Raw genomic sequence first — 19000 nt, 5'->3', positions numbered from 1 at the left:
TAAAAAACTATAGTTTAGGCAAAGATACCCAGACACTATATCTTCATCCCTCATCTGTCCAGCAAATATGTATCGACTACATGTTTGGGATCGGTTCAAAGTAATAGGGAACAAATTTCAGTGAACATCATTCTAAGAAATTATTAGAGACAGAAAGTAGATAAGACATTATCAGGGGTGGTGAAAAGGAGAAAAATGGGGAGCTGGTGTATGGGGTGATAAAAAAGTTTTGGAAATAGTGGTGACTGGTTGCATGAACTAGTGAATGTAATTAAGGGCAGTAAATGTTTCATTTAACAATGGACAAATGGCATATTTTGTTTAACATAAAATATATTATTTAATATAGAATATATTTAATCACAACTTAAAAATTAATATGAAATATACCAAAAGCCACTGAATTGCACAAGTGGGTAAATTATACAGTGTGGGAATTGGGTCTGAATGAAGTTGAAAAACATCGGCACTATTCTTGTTTTAAAGGAGTTCGCCGTGTAATGGAGAAACCCATTCTATAAACAAGATATTACAAAACAGCAAAACCATAAAAATGCAATGGTTATGAGAATATTCAGGGAGACAATTAAACGCTGGCTTTGTGTCACTAACTCTGTAGCCCCAAATAGCTTGTTGAAACCCAGATTCCTTATCCATAAAATGGGTTTAATATTAGTGCATCCTTCATAGGGTTGATTGCCATCATCCAGGGGTGTAATCTGTTTAAGAATGCAGTTGCATTTAGAGAAAGTTATCACTAGTGCAATGATAGTGAATATGCATTGAAAAGCTAAAAGCATTATGTAAATGGAGACATTTTATGCATGTCCACTATGTATTTAGAGAGAAGAGCTCCAAGGTAATATTAGTTTGATTCACAATAATTGGCATATGGTACCAATTGTGATGTCATTGATCAATAATTTTAACAGAAAAATTTAAATTGACACCTTCAGTAATTTCTCAGATCTGAGTAACAAATAGGCACCTATGATGAGGTGGGAAAAGTCTCATGGACACCACTGCCTAAGTATGTTTATGTTAAGCTACTTAAATACCTGCAAACATAAGTGAAACATTAGTTCCTTATGTTTACACCAATTTACAAAATAAATATATCAAACTATAAATCATCTAATAAAGTTCAAATCAGACAAATTAATTTAATGTGCTAGATAATATTGTTTTGGTGATATTAAATTGTTAATCTGAGAGTTCAGAGTGAAAACCAATGAACTTTGGGTTTTCTATTTTCATGGCTGCCCTGTTTCTTTTCTATTTGTGCATGTGGTATTATCACATAATTATCACATCATTCACTGTTTTTCTGTTTTAATAATAAACAATAATTTTAATTTTCATTATAGGAAAGATAGTCTCCCCACATCAATGGCATTTCTCCAAATGCACACACCAGTGGGCCCTCCAAGTGGTGGTGGATGTCACAGCTCATTTTCACTTATCACATGAATGGAGTTTTGCATCTAGGATACTTCTGTTATCTTCTGTGTGACGTCTCAGTTCTTTCCTCCCTTTTGTCTGCTTGCACAACCCTACAACTTCATTTAAAAGTGCACCAGACCTTCCGGAAGATGGCGGCGAGGGGAGTGCATTGCCCCCGTGTGCTGCTTCACTGTGTGGGAGTATGACAAGTCAGGACGGCTAAAGGCTATCTTGTTAGGAATTTCCAGCAATAGTGGGGTGCTCCGGAACCTGGAGGAAGGATTTCCATCGCACGAAGATCGGCTACGGGGACTCAAATGCGAGAGGTTTGTCGCACGGAGGGTAACACTGCTTATTCAGCAAATCGCCCCGTGGCTAGAGTCTGCAGTGCGCGCTGGGAAACGAGGAGATAGCGATGCAGGGATACAGCGCTGCAGTTTCTGCCAGCCATGCAAGCACCGTACTCAGGGCTGAATTCTGGGTTTGAGACGGGGGAAGGAAGCGGTCCATCTCGGTTCTCCACACCGGTCAGACCACAGAGGAGGCCAGCGGCCACCATGTTGGAAAGCTGACGTCACCATCCCTGTTTTCGACTGACCGCAGCTCATTCAGCCATAGAACAGGTAATTTCAGGCTGCCATTCGCCTGCGGGTTGCAGACAGATTGCTCGGGCTCAGTGCCTGGGTGCTTCTTAGAGCCTGCTCTTATCGGAGCGAGCACCGAGCGCAGGGCGGCCTGGCCCAGGGCTGGGGAGCCTGCGGAGGCTGCTTCTTGGAGCCTGCTCTTATCAGAGCATACGCCGAGCATGGAGCGGCCGAGTTCCGGCTCCTGGAACTGCCCTGGCCCAGGGCTAGGAGCCCGTGGAAACTGCTTCTAGGTCCGGGTCCTGCTGAGGGCCGGTCAGGACTCACCCGTTGCTTTGGTTGCCCGGCAAGGGGAACGAAATGCTGCCATTCGCATAGGATACCAACATGGCAGAGATCTGATGTCATCAGAAAGCGGCAGAGGAGAGAACTTCATCAATACCAGCGGCGACAGAAACAGTTGGTCTCCTGGTAGGGGGGGTGAGGCACAGACACCCGAGTCTCTCTCGATTTGTCGTCGAGCCAGAGGGGAGGAGCTGGGCCGCCGCCAGCGCCCGGAGCAGGTCCAGCGGCTCGCCTGCGTGGTGACCGCGTGACCCCAATTTGAGAGGGGGCGGAGCGGAGCCACCACCCACACCCGCAAGGTGGGCAGACCCGCGACCCAGTGGTACATGGGCGTGGTAGGAGGGGCAGGGCAGAGCCACCGTTTGCGCTTGCAAGGTAAACAGACCTGTGACAGACTGGCGGGTCAGGCCCAGCGGCCTGCCAGCATGGTACACACGTCACCCCAACTGGAGTAGGGGCAGAGCAGATCCTTCGCCCACACCCGGATCAGGCCCTGCCGGTGTGGTGGTCACGTGACCCCAATTGGAGTGGGGGCAGAGCGGAACCGCCACCCGTGCCCGCAGGGTGAGCAGACCTGTGACCAACCTGCAGATCAGGCCCAGCGGTCCGCAGGCGTAGTAGGAGGGGCAGGGCAGAGCCGCCGCCCGTGCCTGCAAGGTAGGCAGACCTGCGACAGACCGGCGGATCAGGCCCAGGAGCCTGCCGGCGTGGTACACACATCACCCTAATTGGAGCAGGGGCAGAGCAGAGTCGCCGCCCGTGCCAGGAACAGGCCCAGCGACCTGCCGGGGGGGTAGTCACGACACCCCAATTGGAGTAGGGGCAGAGCAGAGCCACCACCCGTGCCTGAAAGGTGGGCAGATCTGCGACCGACCAGCGGGACAGGCCCAGTGGCTTGCCGGTACGACAGACACGTCACCCCATTTGGAGTAGGGGCAGAGTAGAGCCGCCGCCCGCGCCTTCAGGGTAGGCAAACCTGCAACCGACTGGCGGATAAGGCCCGGTGGCCTGCCAGCGTGGTACACTCGTCACCCCAACTGGAGTAGGGGCAGAACAGAGCCGCCGCCAGCGCCCAGAACAGGCCCAGTGACCTGCCGGTGTGGTAGTCACGACACCCCAATTGGAATAAGGAGAGAGCAGAGCCGCCGCCTGCGCCAGCAGGAAAGAAACGCAAGCAGTATGAAAAGACAAGGAAAGAAAGGACCACAAGCAATGAAGGTCAACGCAACTTTAGAAGAGGTAACAGCTGCAGCAGATGGAATGTCAGATAAAGAATTCAGGATATACATGCTTCAGATGATCTGGAGTATCAAGGAAGACATTAAACAGCAAAATCAGACAATGAAAGATCACTTCGACAATGAATTACGCAAACAAATCCAGGAAGCAAAGGATCAACTATACAGGGAGATAGAGGTTATAAAAAACAAACAAACAGAAATCCTAGAAATGCAGGAAGCAATAAACCAACTTAAAAACTCAATGGAGAATACTACCAGCAGAGTAGAACACTTAGAAGATAGAACATCAGACAATGAAGACAAAGTATTTCAACTGGAAAAGAACATAGACAGCTCAGCAAGACTGTTAAGAAACCATGAGCAGAACATCCAAGAAATATGGGATAACATTAAGAGACCAAACTTAAGAGTCATTGGGATACAGGAAGGTACAGAGCTCCAAACCAAAGGAATGAGCAGTCTATTCAATGAAATAATACGAGAAAACTTCCCAGACTTGAAGAATGAGACAGAATCCCAAATCCTAGAAGCCTACAGGACGCCGAATGTGCAAAATCATAAGAGATCCACACCTAGACACATTATAATGAAGATGCCCAACATACAGAATAAGGAGAGAATTTTAAAAGCTACAAGAGAAAGGAAGCAGATTACATTTAGGGGTAAGCCAATCAGGATAACAGCTGATCTTTCAACACAGACTCTGAAAGCTAGAAGATCCTGGAATAACATATTTCAAACACTGAAAGAAAATGGGTTCCAACCAAGAATTGTGTATCCAGCGAAATTAAGCTTCAGGATGGAAGATGAAATTAAAACCTTCCACGATAAACAAAAGTTTAAAGAATTCGCAGCTAGAAAACCATCTCTTCAAAACATCCTCGCCAAAACATTACAGGAAGAGGAAATGGAAAATAACAATGAATACCAACAGTGGGAGGTAGGACAGTAAAGGGGGGGAAAATAATCAAAGAGGAAAACAAACCATGTTTAGTATCAGAAATAAACAAATATGGCTGGAAGAACAACCCATATCTCAATAATAACCCTAAATGTTAATGGCTTAAACTCACCAATTAAGAGACACAGGCTAGTAGAATGGATCACAAAACAAGACCCAACAATATGCTGCCTACAGGAGACGCATTTGATAGGAAAAGACATACATAGGCTGAAGGTGAAAGGTTGGGAAAAATCATATCACTCATATGGACTTCGGAAACAAGCAGGAGTGTCCATACTCATATCAAATAAAATAGATTTCAAGCCAAAGTTAATCAAAAGGGATAAAGAGGGACACTACATACTGCTTAAGGGAACCATACACCAACAAGACATAACAATCATAAATATTTATTCCCCAAACAATGGTGCAGCTATGTTCGTCAAACAAACTCTTCTCAAGTTCAAGAGTCTAATAGACCACCATACAATAATCATGGGAGACTTCAACACACCTCTCTCGCCACTGCACAGATCTTCCAAACAAAAGTTGAATAAGGAAACTATAGAACTCAATAACACAATTAAAAACCTAGACTTAATTGACATATATAGAATATACCGCCCAACATCAAGCAGTTACACTTTTTTCTCAGCAGCACATGGATCCTTCTCAAAAATAGATCATATATTATGTCACAGGGAAACTCTTAGACAATATAAAGGAGTAGAGATAATACCATGCATCTTATCTGATCATAATGGAATGAAACTGAAAATCAACGATAAAAGAAGGAAGGAAAAAGCATACATCACTTGGAGAATGAAAAATAGGTTACTGAATGATCAATGGGTTACAGAAGACATCAAGGAGGAAATTAAAAAATTCTTAGAGATAAATGAAAACACAGACACAACATATCGGAATCTATGGGACACACTGAAAGCAGTTCTAAGAGGAAAATTCATTGCTTGGAGTTCATTCCTTAAAAAAAGAAAAAACCAACAAATAAATGATCTCATACTTCATCTCAAAATCCTTGAAAAAGAAGAGCAAAACAACAGCAAAAGAAGTAGAAGGCAAGAAATAATTAAAATCAGAGCTGAAATTAATGAAATCGAAACAAAAGAAACAATTGAAAAAATTGACAAAACTAAAAGTTGGTTCTTTGAAAAAATAAACAAAATCGACAGACCCTTAGCGATGCTAGCGAAGAGAAGAAGAGAGAGAACTCAAATTACTAGCATACGGGATGAAAAAGGCAATATCACAACAGACACTTCAGAAATACAGAAGATAATCAAAAACTATTTTGAATCCTTATACTCCAATAAATTAGAAGACAGTGAAGGCATAGATAAATTTCTTAAGTCATATGATCTGCCCAGATTGAGTCAGGAGGATACAGAAAACCTAAACAGACCAATATCAATTGAGGAAATAGAAGAAACCATAAAAAGACTACCAACTAAGAAAAGCCCAGGACCGGATGGGTATACAGCAGAATTTTACAAAACCTTTAAAGAAGAACTAATACCAATACTTTTCAAGCTACTTCAGGAAATAGAAAAGGAGGGAGAACTTCCAAATTCATTCTATGAGGCCAACATCACCCTGATACCTAAACCAGACAAAGACACTTCAAAGAAAGAAAACTACAGACCAATATCTCTAATGAACCTAGATGCAAAAATCCTCAATAAAATTCTGGCGAATCGGATACAAAAACATATCAAAAAAATTGTACACCATGATCAAGTAGGATTCATCCCTGGGATGCAAGGCTGGTTCAATATAAGGAAATCAATAAATGTTATTCACCACATCAATAGACTTAAAAATAGGAACCATATGATCATCTCGATAGATGCGGAAAAAGCATTCGACAAAGTACAGCATCCCTTTATGTTCAAAACTCTAGAAAAACTAGGGATAACAGGAACATACCTCAATATTGTAAAAGCAATCAATGCTAAGCCTCAGGCTAGCATCATTCTGAATGGAGAAAAATTGAAGGCATTCCCTCTAAAATCTGGAACAAGACAGGGATGCCCTCTCTCACCACTTCTGTTCAACATAGTTCTCGAAACACTGGCCAGAGCAATTAGACAGACGAAAGAAATTAAAGGCATCAAAATAGGAAAAGAAGAACTTAAATTATCACTATTTGCAGATGATATGATTCTATACCTAGCAGACCCAAAAGGCTATACAAAGAAACTATTAGAGCTAATAAATGAATTCAGCAAAGTGGCAGGATAAAAAATCAACACGCATAAATCAAAGGCATTCCTGTATATCAGCGACAAATCCTCTGAAATGGAAATGAGGACAACCACTCCATTCAAAATACCTTCAAAAAAAAAATAAAATACTTGGGAATCAACCTAACAAAAGAGGTGAAAGACTTATACAATGAAAACTACAGAACCCTAAAGTGAGAAATAGAAGAAGATCTTAGAAGATGGAAAAATATACCCTGTTCATGGATAGGCAGAAATAACATCATCAAAATGGCGATATTACCAAAAGTTCTCTATAGGTTTAATGCAATGCCAATCAAAATCCCAAAGGCATTTCTTGTATAAATAGAGAAAGCAATCATGAAATTCATATAGAAAAATAAAAGACCCAGAATAGCAAAAACAATGCTAAGCAGGAAGTGTGAATCAGGCGGTATGGCGATACCAGACTTCAAACTATACTACAGAGCAATAGTAACAAAAACATCATGGTACTGGTACCAAAACAGGCGGGTGGACCAATGGTACAGAATAGAGGACACAGAAACCAATCCACAAAACTACAACTACCTTATATTTGATAAAGGGGCTAAAAGCATGCAATGGAGGAAGGATAGCGTCTTCAACAAATGGTGCTGGGAAAACTGGAAATCCATATGCAACAAAATGAAACTGAATCCCTTTCTCTCGCCATGCACAAAAGTGAATTCAAAATGGATCAAGGAGCTTGATATCAAATCAGAGACGCGCTGTCTGATAGAAGAAAAAGTTGGCTACGATCTACAGTCGGTGGGGTCGGGCTCTAAATTCCTCAATAGGACACCCATAGCACAAAAGTTAATAACTAGAATCAACAAATGGGACTTACTCAAACTAAAAAGTTTTTTCTCAGCAAAAGAAACAATAAGAGAGGTAAATAGGGAGCCTACACCCTGGGAACAAATCTTTACTCCTCACACTTCAGATAGAGCCCTAATATCCAGAGTATACAAAGAACTCAAAAAATTAGACAATAAGAGAACAAACAACCCAATCAACAAATGGGCCAAGGACCTGAACAGACACTTCTCAGAGGAGGACATACAGTCAATCAACAAGTACATGAAAAAATGCTCACCATCTCTAGCTGTCAGAGAAATGCAAATCAAAACCACCCTAAGATACCATCTCACTCCAGTAAGATTGGCAGCCATTATGAAGTCAAACAACAACAAGTGCTGGCGAGGATGTGGGGAAAAGGGTACACTTGTACATTGCTGGTGGGACTGCAGATTGGTGCAGCCAATTTGGAAAGCAGTATGGAGATTTCTTGGAAAGCTGGGAATGGAGCCACCATTTGACCCAGCTATTCCCCTTCTTGGTCTATTCCCTAAAGACCTAAAAAGAGCATGCTACAGGGACACTGCTACATCGATGTTCATAGCAGCACAGTTCACAATAGCAAGACTGTGGAACCAACCTAGATGGCCTTCAATAGACGAATGGATAAAAAAAATGTGGCATTTATACACAATGGAGTATTACTCTGCATTAAAAAATGACAAAATCATAGAATTTACAGGGAAATGGATGGCATTAGAGCAGATTATGCTAAGTGAAGCTAGCCAATCCCTAAAAAACAAATGCCAAATGTCTTCTTTGATATAAGGAGAGTAACTAAGAACAGAGTAGGGACGAAGAGCAGGAGAAGAAGATTAACATTTAACAGGGATGAGAGGTGGGAGGGAAAGGGAGAGAGAAGGGAAATTGCATGGTAATGGAAGGAGACCCTCAGGGTTATACAGTGGAGGGGGTAGAGAGAGAGGAGGGGAGGGGAGGGGAGAGGTGGGGAGGGGGGAGGGGGGAGGATGGGAAAGGCAGCGGAGCACAACAGACACTAGTATGGCAATATGTAAATCAATGGATGTGTAACTGATGTGATTCTGCAATCTGTGTATGGGGTGAAGGTGGGAGTTCATAACCCACTTGAATCAAAGTGTGGAATATGATATGTCAAGAAATTTGTAATGTTTTGAACAACCCACAATAAAAAATAAAAAATAAAAAAAAAAAAAAACACCCAGCAACTACTGCCAAAGCCCTGAGGTCAAGCCTGCCCCAACTCCCTCCTGTACTCGTCCGGAAGGATTCTCTTCTGGCTCTTAAGACAGTCGTGTGCAAAAGGGAAACAAATTGACTCGCTGCAGCCAGCCTCTGCGGACAGAAGCCTCTGCGGACAGAACCCGCCCAGCTCTACTAGCCACTTTATGCAGCATACAGGGATTCATGCATGGGCTATGCTGGGACCTGCCCATCCCTTCTGATGCTGTTACTATGTTCCAAGCCAGGGGCTTATGGGAAAGGCTGGGGAACAGAGCCTCTTGTCATAGACGGGACACTAATTTATTTGTCCCCCAGACCACAACCTCACTTGGCTTCATCCGCAGGATCCTGGGTACCCGATTTAGTTGTTCCTCTCAAGTCCTTACTACTCCTGAACTGTGGGAAAATTCACCCACAAAATTCAAACCAGGTTTGGTTTAGGAAATCTTAGGCTGTGCTGCTTGAGGTTTCTCCCGCATTTTTAGCCTCCCAGTCTGGCGCGCTCCACAGCCCTCTGTCCTTGGAAGTTGCTACTAAGTTGCTAACAAAGCAAATCCCTCAAGCAAGAAAGGAGTTCTCAGGGCAGTGCCCAGATCTGGGGAGTAGGCTGCCTTTGCCAAAGCCCTGGTGGGTGCAGACCTAGCGCCTTTAAAGGACCCGTGCAGGGGATCCAGGAGGATTCAGTACCTGTCAGTGTTTCTCCTCTGCAGTGTGTCTCTCTCCTGGAGTTAGCCACAGAGCCTCCCAAGTCCAGAGCAGAGACCTGACCCTGCAGACTCAAATGCTTATATCTGCTGAGGTTGGTGATGTTTGGGGGCGGGGCATTGTGTAAGAGGCAGAGGGAAACCCCACGATTGCATTTACGTGGACCAGGAAACCCATCTCTGCATAGGGAATCCTGGATGACTATGAGTGAGTGGGGTGGATTGAGGGGAGGGAGAAGGTGAGTTGCTTTTTCTTCCTTTTTATTTAGATTTGCAGGTCTTATCCCCACACTGGGAAGGAAACCTAGGTGTAACCCCCACGTCCTCCAGGCCTCCCTGGACCAGCTCTGGCCCTCCGTGAGATGCCCCGGGCTCGGGCGTGCTCTGCAGGTCTTTCCCCTTACCACCTCAAAGTCCCCCTAATTTCTGCTTAAATTGCTGCTCCAAAGGCTTCAGCTCCCAGCCAAATGAGCCAACAAGGGAGTGAGGGAGCCAGTAGCTGGAGGCACTGGGCAGCCCTGAAAGCAGAAAAATAAAGCCTTTCTTTTGCTCCCACTTTCCCAATAATTAAAGAATATTGATCCACCTCCTTTCTTTTGCAGGTTCTTCAGTTTGTTAAAGGGTGATGTGTGGTGAAGCCCCTGGCCCTAAACAGGGAAAAGAATAAGTTCCCTGTCCCTTGTTTCGCATGTGAAGGCGAGAAAACCACCGAAGTCTGAATTAGCCTTGTGGGCTTCCACCGAAGTCTGAATCAGCCTTGTGGGCTTCCTGTCTATCTGCCCTCATAGAGCACTTGGGACAGATGGTACCTACTGATTAGCTGGCACAGCTGAGCCTTGCATGAGCACCCTGCAAAACCAGACCTAGTTTGCTTAAAGCTGCCTGAAACCGCTTCCTGCAGTAAAGAATGTGTGTATGTGTGTGTATGCTTAACCCAGAGTATGGGAGGATATATAAAAGGGGGGGTAAAAATAAAATCTCTCTCTCCTGGATGAAGAACCTTGGTGTCCTGTGTCTTTTAACCTCGCCGTCCCTCGCCGGACTCGGCTCCCTTGGCCGGACGCGGCAGTGATGCCTGCTACTAAGGACTCCAACTGAGGCCTGCCTGGGCATAAGTGGGGCCACTTGGGCCCACAACAGCATGCTCTGTCAGGGGCATTTGGTGACCAGAAAGAGAAGCTGTTCTTTGAATGGGTCGCCCACTGCAGACTTGACAACACAGCCTTGTGCTGAACTCAGTTCAATTTGTTCCTCTTTTTTCTATTATCAATGTGTGTTAGAGTCTGTAAACAAGTCAAAATAACACCTGGCATTTTGCCAGGGGAATGTTAGAGTTCGTAAACAAGTCTGGATGGTGCCTGGCAAAATGCCAGAGGGAGTGGTTTGAGAAGTAACAAAAGGGAGCCATTAAGTGTGGAGATTCCTTATTGGTTGACTGATGTATCTAGTTTATGTTAATTAGATAAGCTGTGTGGAATGTATAAATACCGCTCCTGTCCTGCAATAAACGGCTTCCACTCCTGCTGTATCAATCTACACAAGTTGTTCGCCCCCCCCCCCCCCCCCCCCCGGTTATTTTGCTGCAGCTGGACTGCGGCAAATGTGCTTTGGTGAAGCAGTCCAGAGACCCCCACCCAGAAGACTCTTACCATAATTAAGCAGAAACCCACATCATATTTGTCACATGTAAGTCTCTCTTCTTATCAGAGAGCTTTTTGCATAGCGCATTAGCTATCTGCAAAAATCTGCAGAAGGCTTGTCATTTCCTCTTTTTGTTAATTGCCAGTTTTGCAGGAAAACAAACACACTTGTGAAACATCTATTTAGAGGATGGAAAGAAAAGCACTTGCTATTGTAAAGGTTAAATTTAAGTTTTGCTTTTCTGTAAGTTTAAGTTCTGTTTTCCTGGAACCCGAAACTTATGTCAAAAACAGTTACTTATGTCAAAATGTACCCTGACCCAACACCCCCTGACAAAACGCATGATTATTCTATAATGGTTATTTTGTAACAATCCCACCCTCGCACCCTAACTGCCATATGAACTTCCCTGTTTAAACACTGCATAAAAACTCTGCTTAAGCTGTGCTCAGGGCTCCAGCTTCTCTCAGGAGAGCTCTGAGCCCCAGCATGCTGGTCCAATAAACCCCTTTGCTTTTGCATGACATAGTCTCTTGGTGGTCCTTTCCTCCGACGTTTGCCCAACCCTAACACTATGTGAACCTCCTAGCTCCCCCACTCACCCCCCACACTGGATATAAAATTCAAAGAATTTCTCTACTCATGGTCCAGGGGAGAATTTTTAGGCAAGAGCTTCTATGGACCCTGCAATTAAGAAACCTGCTTCTCGAAAATTCCTCAGGTGTCCAGCCTCTTCTGTCCTATTTCACTGAGTACTCACGAAGGATCTGGCTACACCAAGCCCCACCCTCCGAACTTGCAGGCAGATAGATGTGACTAATGTTGCTTCCTGGTGGTGTCTCAGGCTGGGAACCCAAGATCCAAAAGGGTACCCACCGCAGCTCAGGGGGCCCAAGGGAACTAGGAGTGGACTTCCTGGGGGCTGATTTGAGCTGAACCTTCAAAGGTTTAAGTAGCACTTGGGTGTTTCCTGGAGCATTCAGTCCATCCTGACTCCAAGTGCTCCTCTTCCTGCCCTTCCTCAGCCTTCTTAAAATTCCAGTTAGCAGATGATTCTCCATCTTCTCTCTTTTCAACTCCAGGGCCCAGGGTTCCTAGGACCCCTGGAACCAGCTCCGAAGACCCTCTCTCCCCCCATGCACCGTAGAATTCAAGTGGACCTGGCTCAGGAGACAGTGGTCTATGGAACCTTGCTCAGAAAGACCCTCCAAAGAATCAGGCCCAACCAGATCTTGTGAGGCTGAAGAGAATGTGGAGCTTTGAACTAATGGGAAGGGAGCTGGGTTTAAATGGGTCTTTGTAGAACCCCATAGGTCTCTGGGGAGGCTCATAGCTGCTCAAGCACATGCAAATCCCTGCCCTGAGAGGAGGGTATTGCAGCCCTGCTTATTTCTGGCACTCAGGCAGTCACTTCCAGACATCCTGGGAAGATAAGAGCTCTGGCCAATTATTCAAGGCAGAGGGGAACAATGCATTTAAAAACTGAACCTCAGCCTTCTATAGTCATTTGAGGGGATTAGGGATCATTTTTTTTTTTTTAGTGGTCAATGGACTTTTGTTTTTTTATTTATATGAGGTGCTGAGAATCGAACCCAGTACCTCGCACATGCGAGGCAAGTGCTCTACCACTGAGCTACACAGCCTCATAGGGATCAATTTTTAAATGCATTATCAAATAGCTAAGGTGTACAGAGAGCACAAAATAATAAATTAATCACTCATGTATCATGAGTAGTGTATAAATCATTCCTGTGAGCTATGTGAAACCCTGGAATTTGGTGCTGCTTCTTGGAACTCTTCTGGGTACCTTGCAAATGGGGCATGACTCATTCAATGAGTCATCAATGAAAGATGACTCCTGCTCCTAGGGAAAATTTCATGCTTGTCATAGAATTCTCTAGTTCTTTTAGCCATGAATTTAAATCCCAGGTGCCCAGAGATGGGTGTAACCTGATAAGTCCCAACCATGTAAGTTTTTCCCTTTTTTGTTATTCACACTGAAACCCTGTGATGTTCCTACCTATAAAATAAACATGCAGGATTTTGTTCCTTTGTTACATCCAGTTTCTACCAGAACTGGTCGCCCACCAGACCTCCCTATTTCATCTATTTTTGTGTCTTTTGTCCTATTACTTAATAATACTCTGGGGGCTAGGGCAGTGGTACAATGAATGCCTAGCACGTGTGAGATGCTGTGTTCCAACCTCAGCACCACATAAAAATAAATAAAATAAAGGTATTGTGCCCAACTACAACTAAAACAAACAAAAAAAACCTCTGAACTTTTATTTTCTCAGCCAGCCCACAGCCTGTGTTTGGAGGACTGTTTGGTGCTGTGTGGGTCAGCACCCAGGCATTCCCTATTCAGCTTAAACAAGAAAACCTTAGCAATACATTTGTGTCTACCCTGCTGGTCTCAGATCCTCATCCCCCATTGTCCTCCGCTCACTATAATCACTGCAGCGTTCCAAATTTGAACTTTCTGTTCTCATGCAGTTCTTTGTGCTTTTAGTATATGTGTACCTGTTCCTCATCGATACACAACTTTGTTTCACACATTTAAATATATTTAAATGGTAAATAGTACCATATATGTAGTCAATAGAACTTGCTCCTGTTCCTTAACATTTTGCTAAGATTTATTTGTGTATGTAGATAATTTTTTGGCACTATTGTATGAGCTGGGTCCTTCCTGCTCATCATCCCCTTGGATTCCCAGAGTATCCAGGTCTCCCAGATTCTCTGCAAAAGAACAGTATCCAGCAGCTTCCAGGTCATCAGTGGGCCAATATAACATTTCTGTTTCCATCCTCAATCCCAATCTCCTGCACCCTTTTCCTGAAGTGGCATCCCTTTTCTCCACAGAAAAGTCTTAACTGGGCTTCTCCAGAAATCTTCACCATGGCTAATTTTAGGACTGTCAGCAAAAAGTCTCTGCAAAAGAGTTCAATGTAGATAAACTTCCTATTTTTGTGTTGCACTGTCTTAATTGGCCACTGGCTGGGAAGATATCAGCACTTCAGGTGCTAGACACCCTCTTACTAGTTTTTCACAAATGTATCCAGTATAGTAGTTTGTGGAAATGTGCAAACAAGGCCTCTGGCCTTGAGCTGGGCTTCACAGAGATGTCTACATTTTTAAGAGAAGTTACCAATTGGGCTCCATGGTAACAGCTGGCAGGGGAGGAAAGAAAGGGGAGAAGAAGCTCTCCCCTTCTCAGGTGTTGTCCTTGAAGGGTTAACTTGCCCAGAATGGTGAAAGAAAAAAGCTGCTTTATGTGAACTTCTGCAGACTGTGAACTTCTGAGCCCCTCCCCTTACATGCTGGGTATAAAATTCTGAAACTCCCTGAACTCGGGGTTCAGGGGATTGATTGATTACAGCAAAAGCTGTGCCCTCTGAACTTGGCTGTGTTATGCCAGATTCGTGGGACCCCAATAGACCTCCAGGAGCCGAATCTGATGCAATCACACAAGAGTCTTTATTGCAAGCTTGAGCCTGGACTCACAACCCAGGGAGTGAGTGCCGTTCCTTTGTTCAGTGAGATTTTATAGGTTTTGGGGGGATACTCTATGTGTCACAACATCACACAGCAAATCATTCCATACCGCGCAGGAAAATCAAACAACTCTTAGCGTTGATTAGCATATTCAATGGCAGGAACAAGTTGGGTAGGGGTAATTGGTTAGTACAAGAGAGGGATTCATTTGAACTGATTGGTTTAGGCCATGAGGGGTGTACGTGCTAAACTACATGGTTTTCCAACATGTTATCAACCACCATAAACTACTGGGGGGTCATCTGACATCCCAGGTATTTTCCCTGTCTCATGCTGATTGGAGGTTGCTAGGGGGGTTGCTATGGGTCCTCACCTAGCCTAACTGAGTCAGGGACACCTGGCGCCACAGATCTCTCCTGTTATTTACAGACAAACAACTCAGCAGGGTGGGTATGTGCCTAGGAGTGCTCTGTAGGTCTTTCCAAGGACAAGGGTCACGCCCCCTTCCTTGGACAGGCTTTGCTCTGAGGTAGAGGCTGGTTTCTCAAAAATGGAGTCACATTAGTTTCTCAGATGCAAAACTGTTTCCTGCTATGTTCTTTGCCTTGCCTCATCTGTCCCTACAACATTTTTGTTGATCCAGATGGGATGGAGGAGGTAAGGATGGCTATTCTGTCTCTCGGGACCAGCTTCCCTCCCCCCCGCAGTGGGGGACAGTGTTTCCCCTTAGAACACACAGTCAAATCTTGGCCTGAAGGAGAGGCCACTCACCACCCAGTGCCCTGGAGCTGCCACCCCGGAGCACAACAGAACCCACAGGCAGCAGGAACCAGAATTAGGGTTTTGGAGCACCACCCAGCTGAACAGGTAGGATCCGGGTCCATTTGGTTTTGTAGCCCACCTGACTTCTCCTTCGAGGCCTAAGCGGGTGGAAGAAAGGCTTGATCACCCTCTGTTGGGTCCCGAGTACCCTCCAAAGCGGTTGGAGCTGAAACGGACCCAGACCCGGGGAGTCGCCAGAGTAGTCTCTGTTCGGGGTCAGCGAGCAGAGGGGAAACCGTGAGGCCCTTTTCTGTTTGGTTTGGAATTGTTAGAATTTGGGCGGTATAGAAATTTTGTTCTGGCCATGTCTGTGTGAAAGTGTGTGAATGAGACGGACAAAGGGAAGGGTTCTGACTCAACCTGAGGGCCGAAGCGAGTGCAGAGTCCTGATCCGTGATTCCATGGCACCTCATACAGTCTATGGCGGAATTTCACCAACCAACGTCTAGGTGAAAGCTCCAGGTCGGGGGATGATACCGACCCCCAAGGCTAAGAGGGCCCTAAGTCCCCATGAGGGGAGCGGCCAGAGTGGACTAAGTGGGAGATTTTTCCCAGTACCAGAGCCACAACCCAGATGAGAGCTCTCCAGATGCCTCTGCAAGGGACTAAAGGACCTGCCCATATCGACCAGAGGGAAACACCTGAGGGAGACAAGGCAGTTTTGTGTGCCAGCCTTTCTCCACCACTGAGCTCATAAGCTGGAAAAAATCATACTCCCTCCCCTACATGGAGAAACCCTGGGCCATGACTGATCTGATGCAGCCCATTATCCAGACCTAGGATGGGGTCCCAATGAAGAAGAAGGTCTAAAGATCAAGAGATATCAAGAAGCCTTTGTAGGAAACCTAAGAGAAGGGAAAAGAGAGCAAGATTTCCCTCCACATGCATATGAGCAAAGGTTCCCAGCAATGTTGTGTATGCTGACTGTTTCCCTCCCAGGTTGTAAATAAAACATGCCATTTCTCACTGTGTCCCTCCTGGTCCTTTGGAGGGAATAACAAATGGTAAAAAGGAAAGAGAAAACAAAATGAACTGTTTGTGCCCAAGAGTTAGAAGGAATCAGAGCCAGCCCTAAGCCCTAGCCTAAGCCGGAGCCCATCTGCAGACAAACAGAGCAGAGCTAAGCCTCCCGCTGCTCCAGTATCTCCCCTCTCACACCCTCGATAGCCCTGAACATATCTCTGGGCCCCACCTCTGTCTAAGGCCCCTCTGCCCTATGAAACTGGCAACAATGATCAAAAGAGATGTGCCCAACTGACTCAGAGCTAAGTGTCTGGGCCACCACGGCTGCTGTCCCTCTCCCTGCTCAGAGGTGCTTGGGAGAGGAGGGGTACCTACAAGCAGAGCAGCCTTGTGTGCAAGTTTATCAGCGAGGAGATGCAGAGGCTCAAGCAACAGGTGATCAATGCAGCCTTTATGAGAAAAACTCAGAGTGACATTGGCCAAAAATTACAAAAACTAGAGGGCTTTACTGAGAAGTGTGCCAGAGAGCTGATTAAGGTGGCCACCACAGTTATCACCAATGAAGACTCAGAGGCTCAAAGACGGACGGACCAAAAAGATAAAAAGGAGGATGGATCTCTTTACAGCTGCCCTCACCACAAAACCAGAGGTCACTCAAAGCGGGGGTCTTACTAGAACAAAGCCAATGGTCCAAATGTTTATAAGGGGGAAAAACATGGCCAGACAAAAAGGGAAGCCTCCAGTGCCCTGCTGGGCAAGCACCCACTGCCATGCTCAAAAGCTGAGCCCTGAACAGAGAAGGAGCAAATGTTTCCCGCAGCCTTTGGCCCCAGTCCCTCCTTTTAGTTCTCCCCACCTGCTTGGAAGGTGATGACTGATGAAAATGGCAGGGGTCCGATAGACACACAGCTGCATCTGATGCATGGGACCCAGGGCCTCAGGAGGGCTCAGCTGCTGCAAGCCCAAGAATATACTGGGGATAAGTTCACGTTAACAGGCAACAGTGGGCCATAGGGTGCGCACTCCAAAAGGACATGCCACCCCAGCTCCAAGCCACATGCTGTGAGCCACCAGCAGGAAGGGCCACAGAGCCCCAGGCACCCAGGCATAGTGAACAAAAACACAAGAGGGGCAGCTACTATGTACAATTAGAGCAGGCCCCTACCTGGTAGGAGGAGGAAGCCAAGCAGACAAAAAGCAACACTTAGGTGGGCACAATACGGCTGCCACACCAGGACCCGCACGGGACCTGCCCTCCAACCTCAGCAGACAGCCCACAGTGAGATTTACATAGGTGCCTTTTATACAAATGATGTCCCAGGTCATTCAATCTCTGCTAAGGTTTACATTAGATTTAAGAGTTGGAGAATTTCAGAAGCCAAGATCCTGCACCAGAAGATAACAAAAAAATCCTGCATCTAAAAGCGCCAGAGGCTCTGTGTATGCTTCCCTTCCCTAAATGACAGTTCCTCCTAGGTGCTTGAGTACACCATCTTTGGGACAGCCCTGGTCTCTGAATTATCAAGAAAAAGTCACTTAACTTGGTTACCATCTGACTCAGCAATAGAACAGACAACAGCAACTGGTGGTTCTCAGGAGTAAATACACATTCCAAATGTGTTTGGAGAGAATCAACATGGCCACCTGCGAACCAGCACGTTCTCCACCCACCAGGTGTCTCTTGCCTAGGGTGTGAGTTCAGAAGGGCCAATTGCTGTTTTATCAAGAATATTCAGCGAATTTAATCTTCATGGAGTCTGAGAGGATTTTAAACAACAGATGGTCACAAATGCAATCCAGACGCGAGAAAATTCGAGTCCCTTGGTGAGGGGAACCCTACCAGCTGAACAGCGGCTCCCCGCAGCTGGCAAAATTGAATGCTGCAGAGTTCTGGCAGTGCAGAGAAGCAGAGTTTCAGATCCTGTGGAGATCTGCCACCCGCGCCTACACAAGGCACCAGACCGGGGACTGAAGTTGGGACTTAGTAAAGAAACAGTCCGGGTCCATCCTTCTCACTGGACACCCCACACGGAAATGGGCGGTCACCATCTTGGAGAATCAACTTCATCAGCTTTGGGGGGATTGCACAGCAGTGAGTTTGGCGACAGATCAGGTGTGTGACCCCCAGCACTCCCTTCCACCCAGCTGGGATAACTCAAAAACTTTCTCGCCAGCTCTCCATGGGCATGAATATCAGAGCCCAGTGAACCTGAAAAGGTGCCTGATCTCCAATTCCCCTTCCCTCCAGCGGTGATAACCAAAACCTTTCTTGCCAGCTCTCGATGGGTGTGGCTATCAGAGGGAATAAGTCAGAACAGGTTGCCAGTTTCCAACTCCTTCTCTCCACAGCCATGATGACTGGGTGACTAACAAAGAGAGCACCCAGGTGTTCAAGAGTGCAGGGCGGCCAGGGCACTGCATGCCCAGAGTGAAACTAGAGCTGTGGAGAGGAGCCCCAGTAAGTGGGGCCTGGTGTGCAGAAATGAGGGGG

The 19000-nt window shown here is 45.6% G+C and overlaps 1 protein-coding gene and 1 long non-coding RNA gene across 10 annotated transcripts in view; one reads left to right on the top strand and one right to left on the bottom strand.

Annotated features, from left to right (window-relative positions):
- Window positions 1-19000, bottom strand: part of LOC114079095 (small integral membrane protein 36-like) — a 235256-nt gene that overhangs the window by 50133 nt on the left and 166123 nt on the right. For 5 of the 9 annotated variants that reach the window (XR_011705077.1, XR_011705075.1, XR_011705076.1 and 2 more), the window contains exon 1: window positions 9569-9661. The exons of 1 other annotated variant lie outside the window; for it this stretch is intronic. The gene's annotated coding sequence lies outside the window, so the exon portion shown is untranslated. Of the gene's footprint in view, window positions 1-9568; window positions 9664-10171; window positions 10485-19000 lie in introns of those variants that run through there. 3 more of the 9 variants (XR_011705080.1, XR_011705079.1, XR_011705072.1) reach the window with 3 other exon arrangements.
- On the top strand, window positions 9614-10584 carry LOC114082082 (uncharacterized). Its single transcript, XR_003580913.2, has 2 exons — window positions 9614-9680; window positions 9855-10584. It is a non-coding gene; the product is annotated as an uncharacterized lncRNA (long non-coding RNA).

This window comes from Marmota flaviventris, chromosome 17 (genome assembly GCF_047511675.1).
Source record: "Marmota flaviventris isolate mMarFla1 chromosome 17, mMarFla1.hap1, whole genome shotgun sequence".
NCBI lineage: Eukaryota > Metazoa > Chordata > Mammalia > Rodentia > Sciuridae > Marmota > Marmota flaviventris.
Note: the sequence above shows the minus strand (reverse complement) of the source record. Positions and strands in the feature narration are given on the sequence as shown.